This window comes from Lissotriton vulgaris, chromosome 5 (genome assembly GCF_964263255.1).
Source record: "Lissotriton vulgaris chromosome 5, aLisVul1.2, whole genome shotgun sequence".
In the NCBI taxonomy this organism is placed as follows: Eukaryota; Metazoa; Chordata; class Amphibia; order Caudata; family Salamandridae; genus Lissotriton; species Lissotriton vulgaris.
In genome coordinates, this window is record NC_141693.1 from 1,429,813,202 (window position 1) to 1,429,839,688 (window position 26,487).

Genomic DNA, 26,487 nt, shown 5'->3' on the forward strand with positions numbered 1-26,487 from the left:
CCAAAAATGAGGTGGCCATATGTTTAAATCCTCCACACCATCTTCCTATTGAAATTGACATTAATGTCCAGGATGTGATCTTGGCCATCAATCGATACTTGTCCCTTCTTACAAGAAGGGTAATCGGGACGATCTGTCCTGCTAAAGACCAATAGCATTATTCGATATTTTTGCAAAGGTGGCTGTGCGCATCGTTTTAAACCGCCTCCAGTTATGGGCAGACGGAAATTGTATAGTTTATGAATTACAGTACGGCTTCCGCCACGGTGTGGGAACCGTTGAACAATGTCTGAATTTGAACTTACTGGTAGGAAAGTATTTAAAGGCTAAAACGGGGAATGTATTTTTATGTTTTGTTGATTTGAGTTCAGCCTTTGACTGTGTTAACCATCAGAAGCTATGGAGCATTTTAGATGTCATGGGGGTTGATCCACCCATTCTTAATTTTTTAAAACAGTTTTATTTAGATGCTAGAGCTCGGGTGCGCTATGGAAGGGATGGTAAACTCAGTAAGACCCTACCAGTAAAGAAGGGGGTGAGGCAGGGGTGTGTGTTGGCTCCCCTCTTGTTCACTCTTTATATAAATAGCCTGGGAGCAAAATTAGGTAATGATTGCCATGATCTGCCATGCATTAATGGACGGTCAATAGGAGCTTTATTATACGCTGACAATGCTGTCTTATTGGCTTGTACCCCCATTGGCCTACAAAATCTAATTACCAGTTTTTCTGCCTGTATGTTAGACCTTGATCTTCGTGTTAATATAACTAAAACATTTACAATGAAATGTTGTAAGCCCAGTATCAAGTGCCGAGAATTCGTCATCGATGATAGGAAACTCCATTGTTTTTGAAAAAAGGGGTCTATGGGCTAAAGCTATTGAATCTACGAAATTATTATTTTGTAAAGCCTTTAGTGCTATAATCAACTTTGCAAGGAAATTGGGGAGGCGCTTTGTTGCAGACTAAGAACAATCTATACAGCGAAATGCATTCCTGTTGCTATGTATGGAGCAGGCATCTGGGGTTATGCCAATACTGAGTGCCTGCAAATAGTTGAAAACAAGTTCCTGAGATATCTTTTGGCTGTACCCAGTAGCACAGCTACATTCGTATGACACGCTGAGTTGGGGTTGCCTTATCTTTTAGACTTGATTAAATTGCAACCCATCTGAAACCAGTGACAGCCTTTTTGTAACATAGTTTTCATACTTCTCCTTTTAAATTCTCTTCCCTTCCCCTTTTTCCTATTTATTATTCCTTCATCATTTCCTAAAAGTTGTTTTAAATGTCATAGAATGTTACATATTGTAATGGTTTGAATTAACCGAGCAATAAAGAATTTACTTGCTTACTTACTTTACTTAAATTTGCATCCCATCTTGCTGTGACACAAAGTTTGGACTGGTATCTCTACTGGTTTGAACAGGGACCTGAATAAAGATTGTTCGTCCCTTGATGGGGTTGATCGTATTTCCTGGTTGACTTATGTAAAAAAGATGTAAAGAGTCTAGGATATCCGGAATATTTCTTTAATCCTGACAGCTTGAACAATGTTACTAGAAATAATTTTAAATCATTATGTTTGGACTATCTGGAGTCCATTAATCTATTCAGTAATATTGTAAAACCTTCAGTGAGTACACACCAACTACTCTTGACTCAACCAGGGATACAACCATATTTACTCAACACTGAAGGAGCCTATGATAGATTGTTATTGACCCGCGTACGCCTTGGCATCTTTCACACTAGGGTTACCTTCCCAAAAATTAACGACTGGTCCAGCACATAATGTCTATGCCCATATGACAATCCATGTTATGTTTTTTTGCAAGTTGTATTTCATGTCCAGGAAAAAATGGATTTTACCAATTTTAATGGGCTTGAGACCGTGTCGCCCGCCTTTTTTAAAGCGGCAATATCTGAATGACAGATCAGTGACTGATCACATTGTTAAATATTTGAAAGGGGTGGTTAGACAATGGCTGTCAATAGATGGTCCTATTTCTTCTTAAAACATCGCTTGAATTAGTATTTTGTATATATACTTGAAATGTATGTTTTTATTGTTTATTATGTTTTGTGCTTTTATGGTTTAACAATTTTTAAATCGAATAAACCATATTCTGATCTGATCTGACACTATGGTATAAATGTGACACTTTAGTAGTAAACATGACAATGTAGTAGTAAAAGCAACACTTTAGTAATAAACGTGATACTTTAGTAGGAAAGGTGACACTTTAGTAGGAAAGGTGACACATTTTGTAGGCAAAGTCCAGGTTTTCCTGAAAACATGATGATTGAGTAGTACTTGTCGGAAAGATGATGCATTTGAACGAAACATGAAGATTTTGTAGGAAAAGTCTTGCTTTACCTGCAATTGTGAAGCTTGAGAAGGAAAGGTGACACTCTAGTAAAGAAGGTGACCCATTTGTAGTAAACATGACGATTGATCGTCATTATTATTCATTCAGGTGATTATAATCACAATTGCTTATTTTGACTTTCTCTTTTACCTTTGGGTATACACAAGCTTTTGGTGATTAGGGAAGAAATGAGTGACTACTTAGACCCTTATGTGAGCTATCTTTATGATTTCACAATTATTCTTTTGGTGGTGGAGTGCTTTGGTCCTGTCCTAATACTTACCTTATTTACTATCATTTCAATAGACCCATATTTGAGTAGTATTTATATACATGTACATAATGAAAAAGTAATATATGTTCATGTTTTGAGTTTTGCAGCCTTGAAGATGTCTCTGGTGCATTATTTTGCATGACGAGTTGGCTGCTCATGTTTGTTTGGATTGAAGCAATTCCGATTGGCTGCTATTTTCGGCATTAACTGGAGAGCTGTTCATTTATATCTGGAAATTGGATTCCTTACTGTGTTGTTAACAGGACATTTGAACAGATGAAAATAGAATACATTTATGGACATTGGAACGTATAACATTTGGATCCCTGTATTTACTTAAGAACCATCTACACTACATTTGGCATTTATTGTTTAATTAGTGTGCTTTGGTGGATCTTTTGAATTGCTTTGTTACCTTCTTGATGAAGGTTAAGACAAGATTGTATAGGCAACCAATCGTTCTTCCCCTAGTAGCACCAATATGAAATTCATGTATCTATAGCTACACTTACCCAGACTTAGGTTGAGCACCTCTCAGTTTACCTCTTTACCTAAAATTAGTTTATACAGTCTCATCAACACACTTAGGTAAAGTCTTTTCTGACAAAGAAGGAAAAACATCATACTTTCCCCTTTTGAATATGAGTCAAAAAAGATCAGTTGTGGTGTTAACCAAGTTTTATAACTATTATTTCACACACTCAAACCACTGATTAATTTTTAGTTTAGTTTAGTTTAGTTTAAAGGAGTTTATAGAGCGCTTGGTAACGCCTCCCGGCGTGTCCCCGCGCTATGGAGAGAGAGTGCAGCAGTAGAGGAAAACAGAAGAACCAGTTCACTCAGCAAAGAGGCAAGTTTTCAGCTTCTTCCTGAATACGATTTCATTACTCTCCAACCTGATATCTAGAGGCAGGAGGTTCCAATGCTTGGCAGCTAAGGTGCGGAATGATCTGCCACCCATTTTAGCTTTTTTGGGGCAGGTAGTTTTGAGTAGACCCATTCCTTTGGATCTAAGAGATCTGTTAGGTTCATACACAGACACCAAATCAGACATATATGCCGGAGCTCTGTGATGAATTATTTTATGGCACGAGAGCATAGCTTTAAAAACGATCCTCTTACTGATCGGTAGCCAGTGGAGGGCTGCTAGAGAGGGACCTGAAGGAGCTCGGCGGGGAAGCCTTAGCACCAGGCGAGCTGCCGAGTTTTGTAGAACCTGTAGCTTTTTTATGTTTTTCACTGATGTCCCCATGAGTAGCACATTGCCGTAATCAATACGGGACGTTATTAGTGCCTGTGTCATGGTACGCCTGGAGTTAATGGGTAACAGGTCTAGGGTGCGGTTGAGGGTTTTCATCACCCCAAAACATTTGCCAACAGTCTTCTTTACGTGGCTGTCAAAGGACAGTTTATTGTCCACCCATACACCTAAGTTCTTCGCCTCTTGTGCAGGCGAGGGCAGAGGACCCAGACAGCTGGGCCACCACTCTGTCGTCCATTTGACCTCATTGCCTCCCATAATGAGGACCTCTGTTTTTGTCCCATTCAGTTTCAAACAATGTTCGTTCATCCACATAGCCAGTTTGGACATGCAGGCGTTGAAGTTATCAGCTTCCTTAGAAGGGGCATGGGTCAGAGATATGAGGAGTTGCGTGTCGTCGGCGTAGGAGACAAGCTCTACGCCGAACGATTGCACCACTTCTGCCAGAGGGGCCATGTAGAGATTGAACAGGGTGGGACTCAGGGCAGAGCCCTGAGGAACCCCCTGTTCCAACATCACCCTGTCAGAGAGGAAAGTCCCTCTTTGAACTTGGAAGGTCCTGTTAGTCAAGAAAGATTTCAGCCACCCCAGTGCCTTGTTGGTGACTCCCGCTTTATTTAGACACTGTAGCAGGATGGAGTGTGCTACAGTGTCAAAAGCGGCACTGAGATCAAGCATGATGAGGGCCATTGTCTTTCCCTTATCTGCTCCCTCCCGTAAGGTTTCAGTGGCCCTCAGGAGAGCTGTCTCCGTAGAGAAGCCCTTTCTAAAACCTGACTGAGATTTATGGAAAACATTATGGGTCTCAAGATGTTCCATAAGTTGACTGTTAGCGATTTTCTCTGCTAACTTGGCCACATAAGGTAGCAGGGATATGGGTCGTAGGTTGTCCATTATTTCCATGCTGATGTTTGATTTTTTCTTAATGGGTAATACTATTGCCTGTTTCCACTCCTCCGGAAGGCAGGAGGTAGTAAAGGAGGTGTGTAATAAGTGCCTGAAATGGGGTTCTAATACAGGAAAGGCTTCAGCTAAAATTTTCGGGGGTGCCGGGTCCCTAGGAGATCCCGATTTGATTTTGTTGCACATTTTGCATTTACATTATTAGTTCAGTACTACAAAGCATAAACAAATACTATATTTCTGCTGATGGCACCACGGTTAGTCTACCATAGCAACAGTCCATCAAATGCAGCAGATCTTGCAAATGTCATATACTTCTTTCGGTGTTGGATGTCATCAAATGTCCTGAACCTTAATCCATCAAAGAGTGTATCAACATTTTTCCACTCTGACAAAGACCAAGCTCCAGATCAGAATAGAGGAGCTGACATGCAGCTGACCATTAATAAGTAGCCAGCACAAACATGCCTAACAGAACCGGTGGTGGTGGCAACAAACACATGGTTCCCTTTTAGAATGTAGCACAAAGTAATTGACATAGTGGCATTAGAGTACTGTTTCAAGTTCTGGCCTTTTCACCTGCAAATAATTGTTTTCCCATATGCCAGTCTAATTAGTGCAGGGAATTAAAACAAAGACTATAATACCCAGAATGCATGAGGATGTTGCACAAAAGCTGAAGACAGGAAAGAGTGTCTGTAACGACATGGAGTGAGGTGGTAGCTTAGCTGGCACATATAATGATTAGAAATAATATATAAATGAATGAACATAAAGTTGAATGCAATATTGTATTACCATAATGTTCCCAATACTTTCCCTATAACAATAACAATATTAGACAACTTCAATAGAGCCTTGAGGTTCTCGATTTTTTTCAGACAAAGGTTGTCATACTGATTAAAGTCTATTAAAAAATAAAGTAGTGATTTAGGGCATCATTTATATTTTGTTGACCGTCCACTGTTCCGCCAGGGGAATGGAGTAAATTACTTCATTCCCACTATGTAGGGACTGCTCACCAAATTTATAATTAACCACCAAGCATTTGCAGGAACCACCATTACTGTGATTCCTGTCAATGCTTCTTGGTCTTCAGTGCAGAGCTGTGTCAGCATGACACAACCCTGCACCAAACAGTCGTTTTTTTTTATTTTCAAAACGAAAATCCCAAAATGGAATTTAGTTATTGAAAAAAAAAAAAGTAATGCTCTCTTCGCCATGGAAGTCGTCTCACATTGTGGGGGAAGCATTGTTTTATTCTGTCCCTCACCAGACGGGTTTGCCTAGTGGTAATGGACAGTAAAACATTGTTCACTTGTCCTCCACTCCCGAATGGGCAGGTGGACATCTAGCCATTTCTCTAACGGCCCTTACTCTATCAGGCCATCACAGAGATTGGGTTATGGTTGTGATGGAGTAGTCACAGCCTTGGCATAACCGAAGGGCCACTAGCATTTATATAGGGCGGGTGGAACTTCATGTTAGTGTTAAGTATACACTGTAGTGATGGAGTATACATAACAGCAACTTATATATCAAACCCTTTATTTTGTAAAACATGGAGGGAGTGAAGGTGTAGGTGTAGAGCACAAAAGCAAAAAATTATAATGTTGCTTGCCCATGTAGTAGACCACACCTGACAATATATGCAAATAATTATCACTCATTTACAGTTTTACCTACTTAATTGTGAGATGGTAGATCTTGGAGTCTTTTGAGATGTATTACAGTGTAAATACTTGAGTTTTAACTGCACTTTTTTGTTAGTGGCAATAACCACAATAGGACTCAAAGCAGAATAGCAAGAGCCAAAGAAAACCCGTGCATCTGTGAGCTCAACTGATATAGTAGTTGAGGTGCTAATGGAAAAAAGCCAAATCGCATTATCCAAACCAAAGAAAAATATGTACATAGAAACCAACATCACTACTGCATTGGCAGCTTTGGTTTCTGCATTGCTTCTTCCATTCCACTTGGTGCGTCGTAGTGTTTCCACTTGTCTACGGTGCCGATAGAGGAGTACCATGATGTAGAAGCTGGATAAACTCATTAAGCCTATGCAGATAAGGTCACGAACAATAGATGTAATTGCATTTATCATGAAGTCAGAGTATGATGGAAAGAGAATTAAACAGAATTCAAGGTTCAACACATGGGCTGTTGAATTTGGGTAGAGACTCCAGGAGAAGGAGTATATTGTGAAGAAGTAAATAATTATATTTAAGCACCAAAAGAATAGTATGATTGATGACAGATACTGAACCATCAGCTTTTTTATGGTCCTGAAGTACATGGTAGAGGGTGCTAGAAGGACACCCTGGTAGCAGCTCATCAAGGACGTCATGCATATTGACATGGCTCTACAGACCCGATAGGTGAAAATAACAAAATTGCATCCCTGTTGATCAAAAAGCTTTCGTATTCCGAGAGTTGAAAGTGACTGTGGCATGCCCCGAATCATAACAACTAACAAATTTATGAAAGAAAGTTTGAATAGTATTGTATCAGCAGGAATGAATTTACCAGTAAAAATCCGGAAATGTACAAAACATGCCAAAATGATCAAGTTACCAGGAATTCCTATTGTTTCTAGTGACAGGAAGCCAACTGCCTTTAGAATTAGGCGGATATCCATAGCAGATGTCAGATGTAAGGTTTAAAAAAAGTATTACTACTGAATGCTTTAGATTTTTACGAGATGCTTTCATTCATGCAGTCTAGGTTGTTTGTGTTGATCATTGTCTTCAATTATACACTTCTAATATTCCCAAGTATGCTTGACATTCCAAGATCCTGTGAATCCTTCTTGGTGATCCAAGCTATGTTGCGGCCATCATGGAGTTGCTTTCAACTCTTTATAGCAACCAATTACAAATTAATTGTTCACATTGTGTGATTTCCTTGTTGGATAATGCCATCTTTTGGAAGCACCATAGGTGAGTCTCTTTAATCAGTAACTGTTAAATAAAAGAAAACAGTAATTAGAATATATATTGTTTAAATTATACCTCCAAGTCGTGTTTACCAGAGTAACATGAAAAGCAAAATATATAGAAATATGGGATCCATCCAAAAGTGCATTCTTGGATATCTAAAAAGGAAGCTATAACAGTTTGTTACATACATTGAGAGAGTTACAGTTCCTCCTGGGACGTCTCACTATACACCCAGTTAACCAGTAATCTTCTGCTTACTTACTGGTAATCTTTATTACTCTGAGTCCAGGCTTTCCTTGACATAGTTCACACTTCCTACGCTCCCAACCTGGGTCTTTCTTTAGGTTTCAGGTTGGCATTACAGGAAGTGATCTAGGGAATTTCCTCTTTTAGGAAATGCTGCTAGACTGCTAATGGTGACGCTGTATTGGAAGTGTGGCAAGTGTCAGTTTGTTTCTTGATAATGTTCTGGGTGAGGAGTGATTGCTCATTGATAGGGACTGGGATGAGGAAAGCAGAGGAACTGGTATTACCCTTTGTAAACAAAAGCATGCAGCATGCAGAAATAGGTTACCTAGGTGACATTTTGGGCCCTGTAAGGCTTCTGTCATCCTTCATCGACATATTTAACTTTATCCAAGGTTTGGACTGTAGAATACACATAAATGAGGATGTGCAACTGCCTAGAGATTGGGCCAAACCTTTATTTTCCCACATATCAGTCTTGCCTGATTCTTCAAGATCTACAGCTTGATTAATGGCACCATAAACACTGCTGTGGTACTTTATATAGGGTCTGGATTCTGACAGCATGGCTATCTGCTAGATGCCATTTAATAAACATCTACTAAATATACATTTGTGAAATGACCTTCCACTTCATGTCAGATCCTCCTCCCATTTTCTTGACTTCCACAAGTGGCTGATGACCTGCCTTTTCAATAAAGCAACCTAGCCTAGCCAGGGGTAGGTGCATACACCTGTTCAGCAATAGGATACCCTCATGAGTGACAGTGTACTTTACAAATTCACATACCATAACATATATATAATGTGTACGAGTCAGCCCCTTTCAGTCATTGGTACCTTTGTGTGAGCCCCATGTAGCAATTGCTCAATTGATGTGTCTGTTGAAACATCCGGAAGTTGCACATTTCTGGAGTAGTGACTAGCAAAGACAAACCAGTACATCAAGTGAAAGTCACACTCCTGAACTACATCTAAGGCTTGGCAATTAGCAGGTACAGAAGATCTTTGGAAATAAGCAAATGTTCTAACCTGGCCATGAAACTCACACTGGAGCAGGAACAGACACCTGGAAAAAGTCCAACTCCCCTCTATCAGCCTCATTGCTGAGCAGTTGCAGCCTGCAGAAGGCTTCTGGTTAAAAACTCACCTCCAGTTTCAAAATGTGAGTCTACAGTAAACTGAATCTTCATCCAATGCTTCTCACTCTTCAGATGATTTTTTTGGACTAAAGAAATTAAAGAATGAAACATTTGGAACTTGTTTATTGATCTTATGAAGTCCTCTCTTCTTTATTCTTTTGGAATACTGCATTTTCATTTCTTCCATTCAATAGTACAGCCTTCACAATCAACATTTTTGGACCATGAAATGAAAATGGATCTAACACATATGGCTCGGACTACAGCTTGTAAACTTTAATCAAGACTTGATCAGTAAAGTATTCTTTAAACTCAAAGTGGAATTCTAAAATCAAAGACATTGGTTGCCCTGTGTCAGAGAACTTCACTTTAATTTCTGGTAAGTGCTTCAAAATTGGTTCATCACATTCCTGAATTAATGCACATACCATTTCTAAATTCCAAAATATTGTTAGCCAAAAATCTTTAATTCCTTTGTGATGTGTCTAATAATCCCTGTGCTGGACTATTTCTCACTGGGGAAGAATTAGAGGATGAGGACAATTTTGAAGAACTTGGAAATGGGGAAGAAGAAGAAGAAGAAGTAGAAGAGAATATAGAAGGTGAAGTTGAAGAAGCAGAAGAAGAAGAAGATGATGTTTGCAGTTTTAGTAAATTTTCATCCATTTGAGCTAGAATACATTTTTGGATTAACTCTGAGGATTATGCAGCTAATGATGAATTATGTGATAAATGCGAAAAATTCAGCAGCTGAAGAATCACATTTTTCAAGTGTCCCTACTTGTGGGGAACTGCTCCACATGATATTTGTTAAAGTCACAAGCTGGGGCATGCACACTTTACAACAGATTAGCACAACACAGGATGATATTACTTGTCAGGACTAGTTATGCTCATTCTGCAACAACAACAAAAGTTTACAGCCAATTCCTGAAATCCCAAGACAAAGCTGGACAACTTTTTGTCCCCAAGAATGCCAACTATGGAGTCGATTAGGATGGCGGGCATCCTCCCAGAAATGATCCCCCGCCACATTAGGTTGGCTGGGGGGTCCGCGGCGGACGCGAAGACCGTCCGCCGCTTTTCCGCCGCTGTCGCCTTGCGACCGTGGCGGATAGGTCTAATATGGTGGCGGTGTCTATCAGACACTGCCAGCCATATTAGGATGGGCTCTGGGGAATGCCTTTCCGTAGCGGCAATGCCCGTTGTGGGCCCCCAGGGTGAAGGGGTGGGTGGGGGGTGCACATGGGGGGTACCTATGGTACCCCCCTGCGTTTCAAAGTACAACATGGCGGGCCCCGCATGGTGCCTGTCATGTGCACTTTGAAACCCACAACATGCATTTTTAGCATTGCCGCGGGCCGCAATGTTAAAAATGCGGGATGCACCCGCCACTGTGGCGGGTGCATCCTAATTCGCCGCACTGGACCTCTGCCATTATGGCGGACGGTCCCTTGCCACGACAGGATGGCGGCCGGAAAAGTCCGTCCGCCATCCTAATCGACCTCTAAGTGTCATTCTGCGATCCTTTATGTCCTATGCCTGTCTATTTAAGAAATCCTTTCTCCTTGATCCATGCAAAATGTATTCATACTAGATTTATTTTGTTAATGCGTGTTAAGGACGTCTTCGAACCTAAACAAGCACAGTTCGAGCATTTGCCAATTTTGTACCCATGGCAACAAAACAGTAGTACTCACAAACATTTTCTCAGGGGCCAAAATGTATGGTCTGAGCTTTTTTTTTAAGGCTGCATTGATTGCGATGGAGACTGGAGGGAAGAATACAGCTTGAGCCACATGGTACATTTTGTAGTTTAATTTTGCACCTTCTTTCTGTAAATGACGACTTTTAAGACAAATCGATATAACGAGCCATTCAGAGTATCAAGTGCTTTGCAACCCCAAAGGACACGTTGTAAATCGGAAGAAAAACAAACCATGAAACGGGCACAATCCCTCTAAAAAGTGCAATTGCAAGTATAAATGCTTACTGACTGTATTCGGTGTCATGAATCATTGATGCTATTCTGCCCCCTTAAAGGAGTGGCATTGTATTTGATTGTGAAATATTTCCACGAGGGACACCTTCCACCTTCTGAATGTAGGCCTGGTTATTCAGATGAGCATACACAGTGGCGTACTGAATCACCCACTCCCAACAACTCAAGTGGAGGCTGCCACAGGGTTATCAGAGTTTGTGAACTGAATCTCTTAAACCAAGTTATTTATTGATTATACCTCCCTTCTGTTTGCTGGCCGCAGACAAAATGCTCATATTTAACATTCTTAGACAATAGTAGAAGAGTGGTGTGTTGGCTGCCATACATGGAGAAGGAAACAAAGAAAGAGAGATAATGAAAATAGAGGAACTCACATAGCAAGGTACGATTAGGAAATTTAGCATGAGAGAGAAAGGTAAGACAGAAAAAGAGGAAAAGAGGTACATAGACAGAAAAAAAGAACTGAACTAGGAAGCTTGGGCGAAAGGAAGAAAGCATGAAATAAGAAAAGATAAATGGTAGGGTTGAAGTTTGAAAGCAAGTTAGAATAGTGAAAGTCAAAAGAACAATAGAAGAAAGTGTGAATGGAATGAAGGTCATAAGTATGGACAGATGAGAAAGACTGAAAGTATGGAAACGTGGAAGAGGAATACACAGTGTTGGATCTGGCCCTCTCTGCAGAGTAATCCCCAATTTATTTTGCCTTCACCCCTCCTGTTGTTTTAATTTCGTTTTTGTTGGCATTAGGACTCTGTGCACTTTACCACTGCTATTCAGTGTAAAATGCCTGTGCTCTATCCCCTAAAACATGGTAAAATTGGCTTTCACCCAATTAGGACATTTAGTTTATTTATAAGTTCCTTCTACAGTGGAGCAACATGTACCCAGGGCCTATAAAATAAATGCTACTAGTAAGGATTTATTGTGCGACCCATTTAATGATTCCTTTAAAACATGACTCAGGCTTGTCATTGCGGCCTGCCAGCAGCTTCAAACAGCTAATTTGACCTGGTAAAATAACCCTTTTTGTCAGGCCTAAACCTCCCTTTTAATGCATATGTTACCCCTAAGGTAGGCCGTAAACAGCCCAAAGGGCGGAGTACAGTGTACTTAAAAAGTTTGACATATAATACTGGCTAATGAGAAGCAAGACAGTGGCTGCTTGAGTTGGATGTGCACTGTAAGCATGGGCGAATTTTTTTGCGGATTTGCGAATTCGCAATCCGCAAAATCCGCGAATTCTCGCGAATTTGCGGATTTTTTCTTTTTTGTGTTCGCAAGTGTTTCTCCCAGTTCGCAAGGATTTGGTACTAGTTCGCAATTGCAAACTTACTTGTCGGCTCGCAACGGTCGCAACTATGTTGTTTCTACGTCTGGTTCATCATCACAGCCTCCCAGCACCCTCTGTTTCACCACTGGCACCCTCTCTTTGACCCATGCCACCCTCTGTTACATCAATGCCACCCTCTGGTTCATCATCACTGTAGAAGATGGGGGGGAAAAGCAAGCCCACCTGCCCTGCTTGAACTGACATGAATTAATTTGGGGTTAGTTTATTAACAACACCTGCCCTGCCCCAACTGACAATAATGAATTAGGGGCTAATTAATGTGTCACTGAAAGAATTTCAAGTTCCAGCCTGGCACCTGCTTGTCTGCTCCTTTAGCTGTAAATCAGGACCTTTGTGGCATACAGTTAAGGTCAGAGCAGGGTCACACAATAGTTGCAAGCAGGCAACCGACTTCTGGAGGGCCCCCTCAGGAAGCACTGCAGAGAATCGTTACAAATCATGAGGTTGACCTTTTGCACCTGCTCATTGCTTTTGCTTTTGCTAAAATCATTTTTCGGTTTTTTCGCGCTATTCGCGGTGCGCGGCGTCGTGCGAAACCGACCGCGGAAGCCGCCAATTCGTGCGAATGAGCATTTTATTTTTTTGCGGCTTGTTGTTTCGCGAGTTTTTTTGCAGTATTCGCGAGCCGCTTGCAGCGCAACACGCGAATTTACCCCAAGGTCGAGTACAGGCGCGGCCATTTTGTTTGCGTGACGTATTTCCGTTTCCGTTTGTATAATCTCGCGCAGTAAGCGCATTGCGAGTAGAGGTTCACACGAGATCGCGCGGGAAATCTAGAGGTTCGCACGAGATCGCGAGGAAAATCTCACGCGAACTTACTTTCGCGCTCGTGAACGGGCGCCGGCCATCTTGTTTTTCATTCATTTCCTGTGTCTGGGCATGGTGTTTAATCCTCTTGGTATCTTTGCCATCCTTTGCTTGTTTTCAGTTTTTTATTTACGATTTTGCTTCTTATCTATCCCTCTCTTTTCCTAGCTGTATATTTTTGTCTTTTCTGCTATTTTTCTTTACTTTTAAACTACTTTTTTAAAATCTTTTCTTTTCTTCTTCCCTATCCTATTCTTTCTTAATTTTCTACTTCTTCCTACCTTACCTGCCCAGACTATGGTCAAGCCAGGCGCCGTGAAGCTGCCCAGGCACTTGAGGGCCGCAGCGGCGGCGGGGAGTAGTGCTGGACCCAGGACAGCATGCGGGAGATTGAGGGGGGAGCAGGTGATGCGACGGGAGATATTCAGCCCGGAGGAAGTGGGCGCGCTGGTCTACTTCGTCCAGCGCCGCCTGCCCAGGACCATCGCGGGAGGCAGCAAGATCGCGGCCGGCGGCTACAACATGCGGGAGCGCCGGAAGCGTGTGCTGGGCCATATCCCACCTCTACGGGGTCCAGCGCACCTACAGCCAGGTCACCCATCGCTGGACGGACCTCCTGGACCGCGAGCGGGACCTGCTGGACCAGCTCGGCTTGGAGATCCCCGGGCTTGGTGAGTAGTAGTAGCCATTTAATCACTCACTACTATGATGTTTTCTCCTGCTCTGTGTTGTTGTATTGCAAATATTTGTTTTTTACATGGAGCAAGCCAATAATGCCGCTGATGACGATTACATTGTAGTTAAATTATATTTCAAAATCTTCTGTGCATTTCAGGTGCACTGCTCTCCTTCTCAGTGGCGTTGCTACTATGCTTATTTGTTTTCTATTTCGTGGTCTCATTGGCCTGAGTAACTATTATGTATGAGTGTACTTTACAGAACTGCGTAATGCTAGACACTAGGGGGCAGATTACATTTACAAGCCCCTTGCGCCACGTTTACGTTGCCTTGCGTGACGCAACAGCGGCGTAAACGTGCCGCATCCCTGCGAGTCATTTACAGCATGACGCATCTAGGGAGGTGCGTCACGATATAAAGCCATGGGCCTGCACCATGCAGGGTGGGCGGTCCGGCGGCTGTGCGCCTCGCAAAATTGCCTGCGTGAAATCTACAAGATTTAACGCAGGCACTTCTGCGACGCTGCTACGTCAATTCAATTCCTTATGTCTGCTCGAAGCAGGCGAAAGGACTGACACAGCATCTTAAGTATTGGGTGGCCCTGAGCATTACTGGAGTTGCATTGCGTTGGCGACGTGACTCCAGCGATGCGCCGCTCTTACGTGACGAGATGCGTCACGCAAGTGCCTACCCTTGCGCCAGGGCGCACCGCATTGTAAATGAGGCGCATCTGCCGTGTCGCAAGGGTAGTTTTGCGTGACGCATTTGATCTGGCGCATCTCTGGAGATGCGCCAGAACGCGTAAGTAAGTATGCCCCTAAGGGGCAGAATTGCAATTACCGTCGCATCCCTGCAAAGTAGCAGGGATGCGCCATTAATTGTGCAGCCCGCTACCACCACCAAACATGGTGCGCCGTATTTGCAATGCGGCGCACCATGGGCCCAAAACGTCACCGAAGCTTTACTGCTGGAGTTGCGTCGCAACGATGGCGCAGCTCCAGCAATGCTCTGGGGTACCCTATCTCCCCAATGCTGGGTCAAGCCGTACGTCTGCTTCAAGCAGGTGCAGGGTTTGTGTGACGCATCATTGTCCTAAAGGTGACTGATTGAAATTTTGTAGATTTCCCTCAGCCACTTTTAGGATGTGTTCCAGCGCAGGAATGCCCTCCCTTGCGCCGGAACGCCCCCTGATGGTGCAGGGCTTTATAACGGGATGCATCTCCCAAATGCGTCACGTTGTTATAATATTATACGCCGCACCATGGCGCCCTTTTTTGTTTAGCTGCTGCGTCACAAAAGTCACGCAAGAACGGCGCAAAAGAGCCGCAAGGGGCTTAAATCTGCCCCTTCCTTTGTACCCCTGACAATAAGAAAATAGTGGCGGTGGATTGATAGTTTGACTATTTAAATGACTGGTAATGTAGCAGGCAACTGTTAGTGTTGTCACTGATCTGACTGAAATCACAATGGAGTTTGTCTGTCACTTTGCGTCTTGCCTGCGGACTGCTGCCTGCCAGTCCTAGGTGAACGTTTCAGTACTTTGTTTAGTGAGTTACGTGACTTTCGAAGTCACAGGTCCGCAAATAAATGAAAACAAACCCTAATCAATATAATTTCGCCGAAATATTTTGTTATTGTTCTTTTGAAATGTTTGATTTGGTTGACATTGACAAGCAACAATCATCCATGTTTTCTGTTCTTTCTTTCATGTTGTACGTCAGCTCCCCCCAGGGGCGAGAGGAGGACACAGGAGCAGCAGGCGGCGGATGCTGTTCAACAGGGCCAGGATCGGGCAGGCGAGGGCTCCTCTGCTGGCCCCAGTAAGTTTTCATTTTAGACTAGTACCTATTTTTCCTAGCGTTCCTCATTTGACTTTTTTCAAAATTGTCTTTGATCTTCTTGTAGACTGTATCTAAATTCTTATCCTGCCTCTACTATGACTCCCTGTGGTATTACTAGATTATTCTTATTAGTCTGTCTGTGTAGCTAACTAAGATTGCACGGTTGGCGAAACTCCCATGATTCTAGTCAGCAATAGCTCTATCAACTTAGTGCAGTCCTCTGGGATTGTCCATAATGTCTTTTGAAGTGTTCTATCTGGACTCATGCTTGCAAAAATTGCAAAACCTTTCGCTCAGTCACTCTAGTCTGGACCAAAAAACACAGATTGTATTTAAGTTTAAAAGCTTTATTAAAAGCAAACACATTTATTAAAATGAAGTCATAATAAAACTAAACGTTTAACTGATAATGGAAAAGTGGTTAGTGCTGACGATTAATTGAAGACATTTCTTGTGGTCGAGCCGAGCTCTCACCTGGTTTCAACTTGATCTTGTTGTTAGAAGTCCATCTTCTGTCTGTGTGGAGAAAAATGGTGCGTGTTAAAAAAACAGCCTTCATCAGTTGTGCCAAAAAGTGCAGCAAGACAACCTTCCCTGGAAAAAGGGACATTTTTTTTAACTTTAAAGTAGACAGTCACAAATTACATTGTTTTCACATGTCTTCATTCCTAGACCAAAGACTAGTGAGTGCTTTATTCTAACATTCTTAAATGTACTTTGTAGGTGGAACATCTGGTGGCGGGGCCAGTGTGGAGGTGGTGGTGCTCGACACGGAGGCGGAGGGCGATTCTTCAGGGGAGGAGGCGGCGGCTGTGAGAGTTGAGACGGTGGTGGTGGCGGCCAGAGGTAAGCTCTTATATATTCCTTACTTATTGAGATTGAAGACTAGCTGGGAAGGCAAGAATATGAGATGCATGGCTGGGTGAATGATGAAGCAATGATGGGTGGAAGGACAACAGACTGGGTGGGTGACACAGAAACTGTATGTGTCCATATACCTGGATCATGCTACTATCTGACTCTTAGATAGCATATGTGTATCTAGAGCAGGGGTACTCATAGTACGGCCCGCGGGCCGGTGGTGGCCCGGCAAGCCTTCCTTGGCGGTGCGCAGACCTTGCAGACAATCACTGCTCCCCCGGCCCCCACAGAGCAGAGGCTTTTTTGTATTTCACCTGTTAGCGCCCCTGCATCTCCACTCTGACAATCACTGCTCCCCCGGCCCCCACAGAGCAGAGTGGAGATGCAAGGCCACAAAGAGGTGAAATAGAACAAAGCCTCTGCTCTGTGGGGCCGGGCAAGCAGTGATTGTCAGGGTGGAGAAGCAGGGGCGCTACAACAAACAAAGCCTCAATAATATGTTAATGGTCTTTTAAAGACCTGTTAAGTACTTTGGTGTTGTTGTCTGTGTGTGCGCGTTGAGGAAGCGGTCTCAACCCGGGCTGAAGGCTGACACAGATAGACACACACACAGTGAGATGACAGAGGTGGAGGGAGAGGGAGGGCAGGAGGGAGAGAGAGATGGAGAGGGAGGGCAGGAGGGAGAGCAGGAGGGAGAGAGATGTATGTAAATGCTGGGTCTGGTGGCTCAGTGGATGAGGGCATCTGCTGCAGGGACCTGTGTGCAACCTCATGGTCACAAGTTATCGTTTTGCTTTAGCCCCGCCCCCTCTGACTCCGCCCCCACCAGTGCGGCCCTCGGCCACAAACTACACTGTAAATTTAGCCCCTGAGAGAAAGTTTGTGAGTACCCATGATCTAGAGAGAGTAGACGGTCAGTGGATGAAATAAGTGTAACTTTGAAGAGCATGTAACACTGCCCCCGCACGTCCGTTCCAGTGTAGGAAAGGCAAGGAAAAGAAGTTTTAATTTTGTCCAAATACTACCATCAATAGTAGCAGTAGTTTGTATTGCAAGCACAGCATAGATCCGGTTATTACGGTGGCCACTCCCTACCTCTCTTAATAAGTTTAGTAGTACTCAGTCATTCATGTGTGGATGTATCACTGGTCACTCAATAAAAAGCAAAGCACCTAAAGTCATCCCATATATAAGCAAAAACATCCCATGTGAAGTGATAGATAATCAGATTATTTATCTTTTTCAATTTTCCATTTCTAGTACTCATTTCCACTGTAGGGTGAAAGTTAAATTAATTAAGCAGTAGCCCTTGAGTTGTAACAGAGTATTCTCAGTGCCACCCGTAATAGAAAAGTAAGAGCTTCACCACCTGCATGTACTGGACGGGTACAGTAACGCAACGCAAGTCTAGGTCACTCCTCATGGCGTGCGTCTCTTTTTCTCGGGTGCAAGTTTACTGCGCTGGCATTATGCCGGCTTGCAGAAGATAACGTACCAATTTTCCTAAACAAGAGACAAGAAGAAGAATAAGACTGGTGTACTTTCATAGTCGACTCCAATGGAAGTCCATAGTGCTCGTAGAATTTGTTCCTTAAACTCCCACTAATGTTAGAGCAAGGATGAAGAAGTGTGAGGTTAGATAGATACTGGCCTCAATAGTTATGTAATGCGCTTGCAAGTTGCTAGTTGTAGTGCAACACAAATTTCTGCTGAATGATTGAGTTAATCTTAAAGAGCATTGGTTACAGACTATGTCTTTCTTTCTTCATATAGGTTCTCCTTCCAAACAAACAAGGAGGAAGGAGCTGGCTAGAGCGGCCCGGCAACGCAGGATCGATGCCACTGTGGCCGAATATCGGCGGCTGGTGGCCCTGGAGGACGAAGAAAGTGTGCAGTCGACCACAACAACTACTTCGTCTGCATCGGCCTCCGTTCCCCCACGGGCTGCCAGTGCCACCCAGCACAGTGGTCCACCCAGACTGAGCCGGGCTGCCAAAGCCAAACGCCACCGCCGAGTAGCAAGGACAACAGCTTCCTCTTACAGCCGTTGCACCTACAAGGCATTGAAGGCACGCCTGCGCCGCAGTACCCTGATGGTGTCCCGCCTCCAGCAGGAGCTCCACCACTTTTCAAAGGAGTTGGAGGGGCTCTGCGTAGAGCACGCCTTGCTCCGCCAGGAGCATGATGCCCTGGCCCAAAAAGTTGACAGCATCCACCCATAGTGTCCCTTGCCCCTTTTTTAGAGACTTTTGGGGGGTGGGAATTGGGAGTTGGGTTTTTGGGGACTTTTGAAGGACAATCGTTGGGGTTAGGGAGGGTCTTGCGGGAGATTATTTTGTTAGGGATATAAATATACTTTTTCAAACTTTATCTGAGCATACCCGTTTCTTACTGCTTGCCTGGTGGGTGGGGGTTTAACAGTGACTTTGTTTTCCTGAAAGTTTAGTTCCATTTTCTTCCTTTAAGTGTAAATGCCCAAATGTTTTCAACACTAAGTGCCTCTCACAGACTAAGTGAAGTGAATCCAAGAGTCCTAGGACTTTAGTAGTACTACCTTCAGTCTCTCGTCTCTCGTACTAATACTCCATTATACCCCCAAACCACCAAACGCTTATCTTACCTGTAATTTGTGTTTGAAAGTAGGGCTAGACCCAGGGCTGGCTCCACGGGAAACAGCGAATAAGGTTGGCAATCTTGGTCGGATAAAATTTCCTCATAGCGGTGGTACTAGTGGTGTGACACAGTGGCAGTTGCATGCCTATGAAAAAAAAGAAAATGAAATCTGGTTTGTCCTCCTGAGCAATTCAACGGTACAACTGAGAATATAGCAGGTGACAGAAGTAAAGTAGAACAGTGCCACATTGTAGCCTAACAAATGGTAAAGTATAACTACTAATTCGGTTGAAGTTCTTTCACATTAGCAATGGTTCTTTGTCAAGCAGAGTAAGAATATATCCTCGGATTTCTTCACCAGCCTGTTGCTATCACCTTATCCTCCCCAGCAAGTGTGTGGATTTATTGCTGTAATTTAGTCACACATCAATCAAAACCACACAGCCCGGGGGAAGAGGGTTAGGGTTTGAAAAGTGGATGGGTACGGGGGTTTTTGGGAAAGGTTTTGGGAGACAAGAAAAAATAGCACAGCATAGGCAAACAATTGTGAACATAAACAAATCTTTGGGTACAAACCTATCCATCAATCTTTGAAAGTGCATGCACTACTGCATGCATGTCAGTGAAAAGTAAGTAGTACATTCGACAACTGTGGAAGAAAGAATGTGACAGTACAGGGCCTGTGTGGAATTATTGATAACGATATTCAACATAAGGTCTCTGTAGCCAGATACCCGAGAGCCTTGCTGGTCACTATAAATCCATTCACAACAACACTCAATGGGGTTGGTCTGGAAGGTATAGTAGATAGAAAAGGAGAAATTGCTTTTTTTCTAGGTGTCCCCTCACTCACCAGGGTTGCCCCTTGGTGACATGCTTCATCATTGGGGCCATCCCAGTCCTCTACGGCCTGGAGCGTGCTGCGACTTGCGAATTACGTAGGAGCACTTACAAATGACTATGTGTGGTGCAGATGTGATAGTGGAGTGGACTAAGTGATGTGTTAAGGGATCAATTTAGAAGCAGAGAGAGATCCAAGAAATGCAGTCACAGTCAGAGAAAAAAGCAAGGGATACTGTATCTATGTGGTTTTAGTGGTCCTGTTGGAAGTGGTAAGTAAGTTGCCTGCAGAAAAAAAATCCTCTTATTAGCGGCACTCCTCCATTGCAGCCGACGCTTCGTCCATCGATGTTGGTCACCAGAAGACACCCTGTAAAAAAAATCACAGCATAGACAAACAATTGAACAGAAACAATTCTTTGGGTACAAACCTATCCATCAATCTTTGAAAGTGCATGCACTACTGCATGCATGTCAGTGAAAAGTAAGTAGTACATTCGACAACTGTGGAAGAAAGAATGCGACAGTACAGGGCCTGTGTGGAATTATTGATAACGATATTCAACATAAGGTCACTGTAGCCAGATACCCGAGAGCCTTGCTGGTCACTATAAATCCATTCACAACAACACTCAATGGGGTTGGTCTGGAAGGTATAGTAGATAGAAAAGGAGAAATTGTTTTTTTTCTAGGTGTCCCCTCACTCACCAGGGTTGCCCCTTGGTGACATGCTTCATCATTGGGGCCATCCCAGTCCTCTACGGCCTGGGGCGTGCTGCGACTTGCGAATTACGTAGGAGCACTTACAAATGACTATGTGTGGTGCAGATGTGATAGTGGAGTGGACTAAGTGATGTGTTAAGGGATCAATTTAGAAGCAGAGAGAGATCCAAGAAATGCAGTCACAGTCAGAGAAAAAGGCAAGGGATACTGTATCTATGTGGTTGTAGTGGTCCTGTTGGAAGTGGTAAGTAAGTTGCCTGCTGAAAAAAAAATCCTCTTATTAGCGGCACTCCTCCATTGCAGCCAACGCTTCGTCCATCGATGTTGGTCACCAGAAGACACCCTGTCCACTGCCTGCCTGATGCTGAATTGTGGCTCGCTACTGTGAAGCCTGACTCCATGCTTTTTTCCCCATTGCAGAGACTGAAACCCGGCCTGTAATTATTCAACGAAAAACAGGAAGTGATATAATATTACAACACCACTGATAAATAAATATAAGGTATGTAGGCTGTGGAGTGCAAAAAGTCACAATTTGATTTTCCTAGTAGACAGTACAATATTTTTGAAAGTGCGTACTCTGAGTCACCTTTTGAAGGATAAATAAGTATGGGCAAATTAATGTAGTGGATGTTGCCCCTCAAGCTAGGTGTACTGTAAACTGTGTTTTAGAACAAAATTAGATCTTCCTAGCAGTGCTCCCACCCAGACCCTTACTAAAGCCAGTCGCAAAAATGTAGAAGACCCCCAATCAAATCTCAAAAAACGAGGCCTAGCAGAAAACTGGTGACAAAACTTACTTTGAAAGTAAAAGTAGGCCGAAGTACCCCCTTCCTAATTACCCCTTACCCACCGTGGATTGCATTCAAACCACTTGCAAGCAACTAAGCAAAAGTAGCCATAGCCAGCATCGCTCCAAGACTCGAAATCCCCCCCACTCAAACACATGCAATAGAAATACTGCTAACCCTAACGAACCCTAAGTTAAGAATAGTGGCAAAGGCTTTCTTTAACTATGCCAAATCCCCCTTTTCCCACCATGGATTTTCTTCAAATGACTTGCAACCAAAATTACACATTCTCACGAGTGCTCTAAGACCCCAGAACTCAGTTGCAAAAATCTAGAACACCCCGAAACACATGCAATCCTGCTGCTAGGGCTAACCCTAACGAACCCTAAGTTACAAAAAGTGCCAAAAGGCTTTTCCGCGAGGATTTTGTCCCAACCACTTCTACCCGGTATTAGACCTTCCCAGGAATGCCCCAAGACCCGCCAACCCACCCGCCAAGAAGCATAACACCCCCAAACAGGCCAAAAGCAAAATCTCATACTTGCAATATTTCTCGGCCTTCGGTCCAAAGGCGCTGCGTAGCTAGGCCATAAGTTGGGGTTGCCACGACGGATTTCCTGAAAAGCAAATGCAATCAAGATTAGAGTGTCCCAGCAGTGCGCCCAGACCCCGAAACCCACCCACAAACACCAGGAAGCCCCCCAAACAGGCCCCCGAAAACGCTTCATTGAGCAAAATGTCAGAAATAGCCAAAACAAAAATCGGCCTGGATTTTGTCCCAACCACTTCTACCCGGTATTAGACCTTCCCAGGAATGCCTCAAGATACGCCAACCCACCCGCCAAGAAGCATAACACCCCCAAACAGGCCAAAAGCAAAATCTCATACTTGCAATATTTCCCGGCCTTCGGTCCAAACGCGCTGCGTAGCTAGGCCATAAGTCGGGGTTGCCACGACGGATTTCCTGAAAAGCAAATGCAATCAAGATTAGAGTGTCCCAGCAGTGCTCCCAGACCACGAAACTCACCCGCAAACACCAGGAAGCCCCCCTAAGAGCACCTCAAAGGCAAGCAAGTCATCAAAAACACAAATAATTTTCCGCCTGGGATTTGGTCCAAAACACTTTTATCCGGTATTAGAGCTTCCCAGCAATGGCCCCAGAGCCGTCAACCCAGGAGAAAAGGAGTAGAAGACCCCCAAACAGCTAAAGAGCAAAAGTACAAAAACAGGGACTTAGTCAATTTTTCACAAATTTCCCAAATCACTCCGCGCGCGCTCTGCAGCTAGGCCCTAACTCCCCTCTGCCAACATGGATTTGCTTCAAACCTCTTGCAAAGTAAAGTATATATAGCCAGCAGTGCGCCCAGACCCCGAAACCCACCCACAAACACCAGGAAGCCCCCCAAACAGGCCCCCGAAAACGCTTCATTGAGCAAAATGTCAGAAATAGCCAAAAAAAAATCGGCCTGGATTTTGTCCCAACCACTTCTACCCGGTATTAGACCTTCCCAGGAATGCCCCAAGACACGCCAACCCACCCGCCAAGAAGCATAACACCCCCAAACAGGCCAAAAGCAAAATCTCATATTTGCAATATTTCTCGGCCTTCGGTCCAAACGCGCTGCGTAGCTAGGCCATAAGTCGGGGTTGCCACGACGGATTTCCTGAAAAGCAAATGCAATCAAGATTAGAGTGTCCCAGCAGTGCTCCCAGACCACGAAACTCACCCGCAAACACCAGGAAGCCCCCCTAAGAGCACCTCAAAGGCAAGCAAGTCATCAAAAACACAAATAATTTTCCGCCTGGGATTTGGTCCAAAACACTTTTATCCGGTATTAGAGCTTCCCAGCAATGGCCCCAGAGCCGTCAACTCACCTGCAAAGAGGTACAACAACACCCCCACAAATGCTGAGTCTTTCTTCATTGGGCGTAAACCAGCCCTCTGGTTTGATGGAAATAGGAGTCTGGAGGAGGAGGATAGAGGAGCATGTTCTTCTGAAATTGTGAACCTGAGGAATGCAAACTGCGGCAACTTCAAATCAATTAGCAAACCAGTGAAGACAGTTCTGCTGATGGGCTTGATTTTGTGATTATCTGATTAAAGTTTGAAATATATTAACTGTGCACAACAAAGAAAGACAGACAGGCAGGAATAAAAGTGAATAGGGACGAAAAAGAAAGTTATTGATTCGTTGTCTCATTTTCAGGGCTCGGTATCACGGTCCAGGAATAAGAATAAGGCTTCGTCATCATACTCTGCGAATTCAGGCAGGGTGAGCTCAGTGTCAGCTGACAGAGTAGAAATTCCCTCATCTATGTTGCTGGCCACCTCCTCTTCATCCGGCACGCTTTCTCGTACTCTGAAATCTGGTGGTATGAGGTGCTGATTCATCTTGATCATTGTTAACCTCTCCACATTTTTGGGCGAGAGGCGGCTCCGTTTGGGAGTTACAATGCGACCAGCAGCACTGAAAACCCGTTCAGAAGACACGCTTGCGAGTGGGCAAGACAAGTAGTTTAAAGCCAGGTTGGTGAGCTGTGGCCACGATTCTTTTTTCCCATGCCAATACGCCAATGGGCCAGAATTAACATAGACCTCTGTTGAGTCATTCAGATAGTCCTTCACCATCGACTCAAGGTCCTCTACCAAGGTTCCTCCACTTTGCTTAGCTCTTGCTGTGCCTCTGACCTTTTGAGAACCAAACCCACGCAGAGCTAGCCAATCCTCTTCAGCCTCCAATGTTTCTGTTGTGTCTCGTGCAGATGACCTGGTTGCCGGTGTCTTTAACGGCTGAGAGGTCACTTGTGCCACAGCCACAGGTGCAGAAGTGGATTGTTTTGACTGGGGATGGCCTGCTGATGTACTGCCATTTCCTTCAATTTCCAGCCGTTCTCTTTCAAACCTCTTGGCTGACAAGGCTAGCCAACGTTTGTACTTTGGAACATGTTGATCATCAAAAGGAAAGAATGCTTGGCCTGCCAGCGCCTTTTTGTAGCGTGGATCCAGAATAGTAGCACAAATGTAATGCTCTTCTGAGTGGATCTTTTTAAGACGTTCATCACCTTGTAGGAGCTCTAATAATTGCTCAGCCAGAAGCAAAGTGTCTTGGTTTTTGTCATCTTTTTCAAACACAGAACACACCTCCTTCAGTTGGTCCTCCAGCATGTACAACAATGGGATAGCTTTTCCCAAATTAGAGTCCTCCTTGCTGACTGCACGCGTGAAGAACTCAAAAGGACGAAGCATGCGTGTCAGGCTTTGAACTATGTTCCATTGCGGCCCACCCATCCTCAGCTCCTCTGTACCCTCTGTAAGGAAATATTGATTGAGTTCCATATACTGCTCATACAGACGCTCAAGCATGTAGAAGGTTGAGTTCCAACGTGTTACCACCTCCTGGATGAGTGCTTTCACTGGCATTTTACGTTGATATAGCAGGCTCCTCAGCTGCTTCCGGGCCTTAAAAGAATGGCTGAAATGCTTGCACATTTTTCGGCAGGTGTCCAATACACTGTACGCTGCACTGGCTTTATTAGCCAAGAATTTTTGGACAACCAGGTTTATACAGTGCGCCAAACACGGCACTCTGAAATAGTAACCGTCCCTCATGGCCTTAACTATATTGGCGCCATTGTCCGTGGAAACATAACCAACCCGGCGTTTTAGTGGGGACAGCCAGTTAAGGACCTTTGTGTTAAAGACATCCAAAATGTTTTCTGCTGTGTGACGTTTCTCCAAACCAAACATGGCTATTGTTGCATGTTTCCGAGCAGCTTTAAAAACAATGTCCGTGTCAACACCTGCGTTTAGCTTTGCTTTAGCCCCTGAAAAAGAGACCCAGTGTGCAGTGATGCACATGTAATCAGCGCCTGCGCCACTGGTCCACATGTCTGTTGTCAGATGTATAGTGTGAACAGCACTCTTCTGCAAAGCTGCCCCAATCACCTTCAGAACATCTTCATGTAGTGCTGGAACCGCAACTCGGGCAAAATAGAAACGGCTAGGAACCTTCCATTTAGGGCAGAGCGCTGTCACTAATTCTAGAAAACCAACCCCTTCTACAAAAGAAAAAGGGAGAAGGTCCAGAGCTAGCATTTTAGCCAGCTTAGTGTTATACAGACGGGTCATTGGGTGGTTGCGTTCATATTGCGCTTTTGTAAACAACATCTTTTTAATGTTGCCCTGGACCAATGATTTACGGGATGATGATGATCTCTTCGACCCAGTTACGCTCGCTGATGAACTTTTCCGCATTGATGTCTCACTCTCTCCCACACTCTTAGTGTGGCTCCCATGGGGTGTGCTGCTGACATGGGAACTGGGTGTAAGTGAAGTGTTTGAATCGTCTTCTTCTACCTCCTCGTCATCAGCAGATGACAAATCAACGTTTTCATTACGTGCAATTCTGGCTTGCATAAACGCCTTTAGGTGCGGAAACCATTGGACAGGGTGCGCTCTCTTAAGATGACCTCTCTGGCCTCCGGTACCATAGTTAGAACCAAGCTTTCCACGACCAACTCGAACCTTACAAAGGCTACAAATGGCTACGTTTTCCATTTTTGGGCAAACACTAAAGAAGTCCCAAACTGGAGACTTGAAATGTCTTTGGGGGCCGGAGGAGGCGGCGATACTGGTGGTGGTGGTCCTGCTGCTAATGCCAGATGAAGTGGAGGATGTGGATTGCCGAACTTCAGTACGTTTTGCACTTTCACCACCACAAATTGAGGTCGAGGTGGGTACCTTCTTGCGAGGAAGAAATATGGAAGCGGTAGGTTTTGGTGTACTACTTAACTCCAAATCTAATGATTCCATTTCCATTGCCTCCTCGTCGACATCATCATCA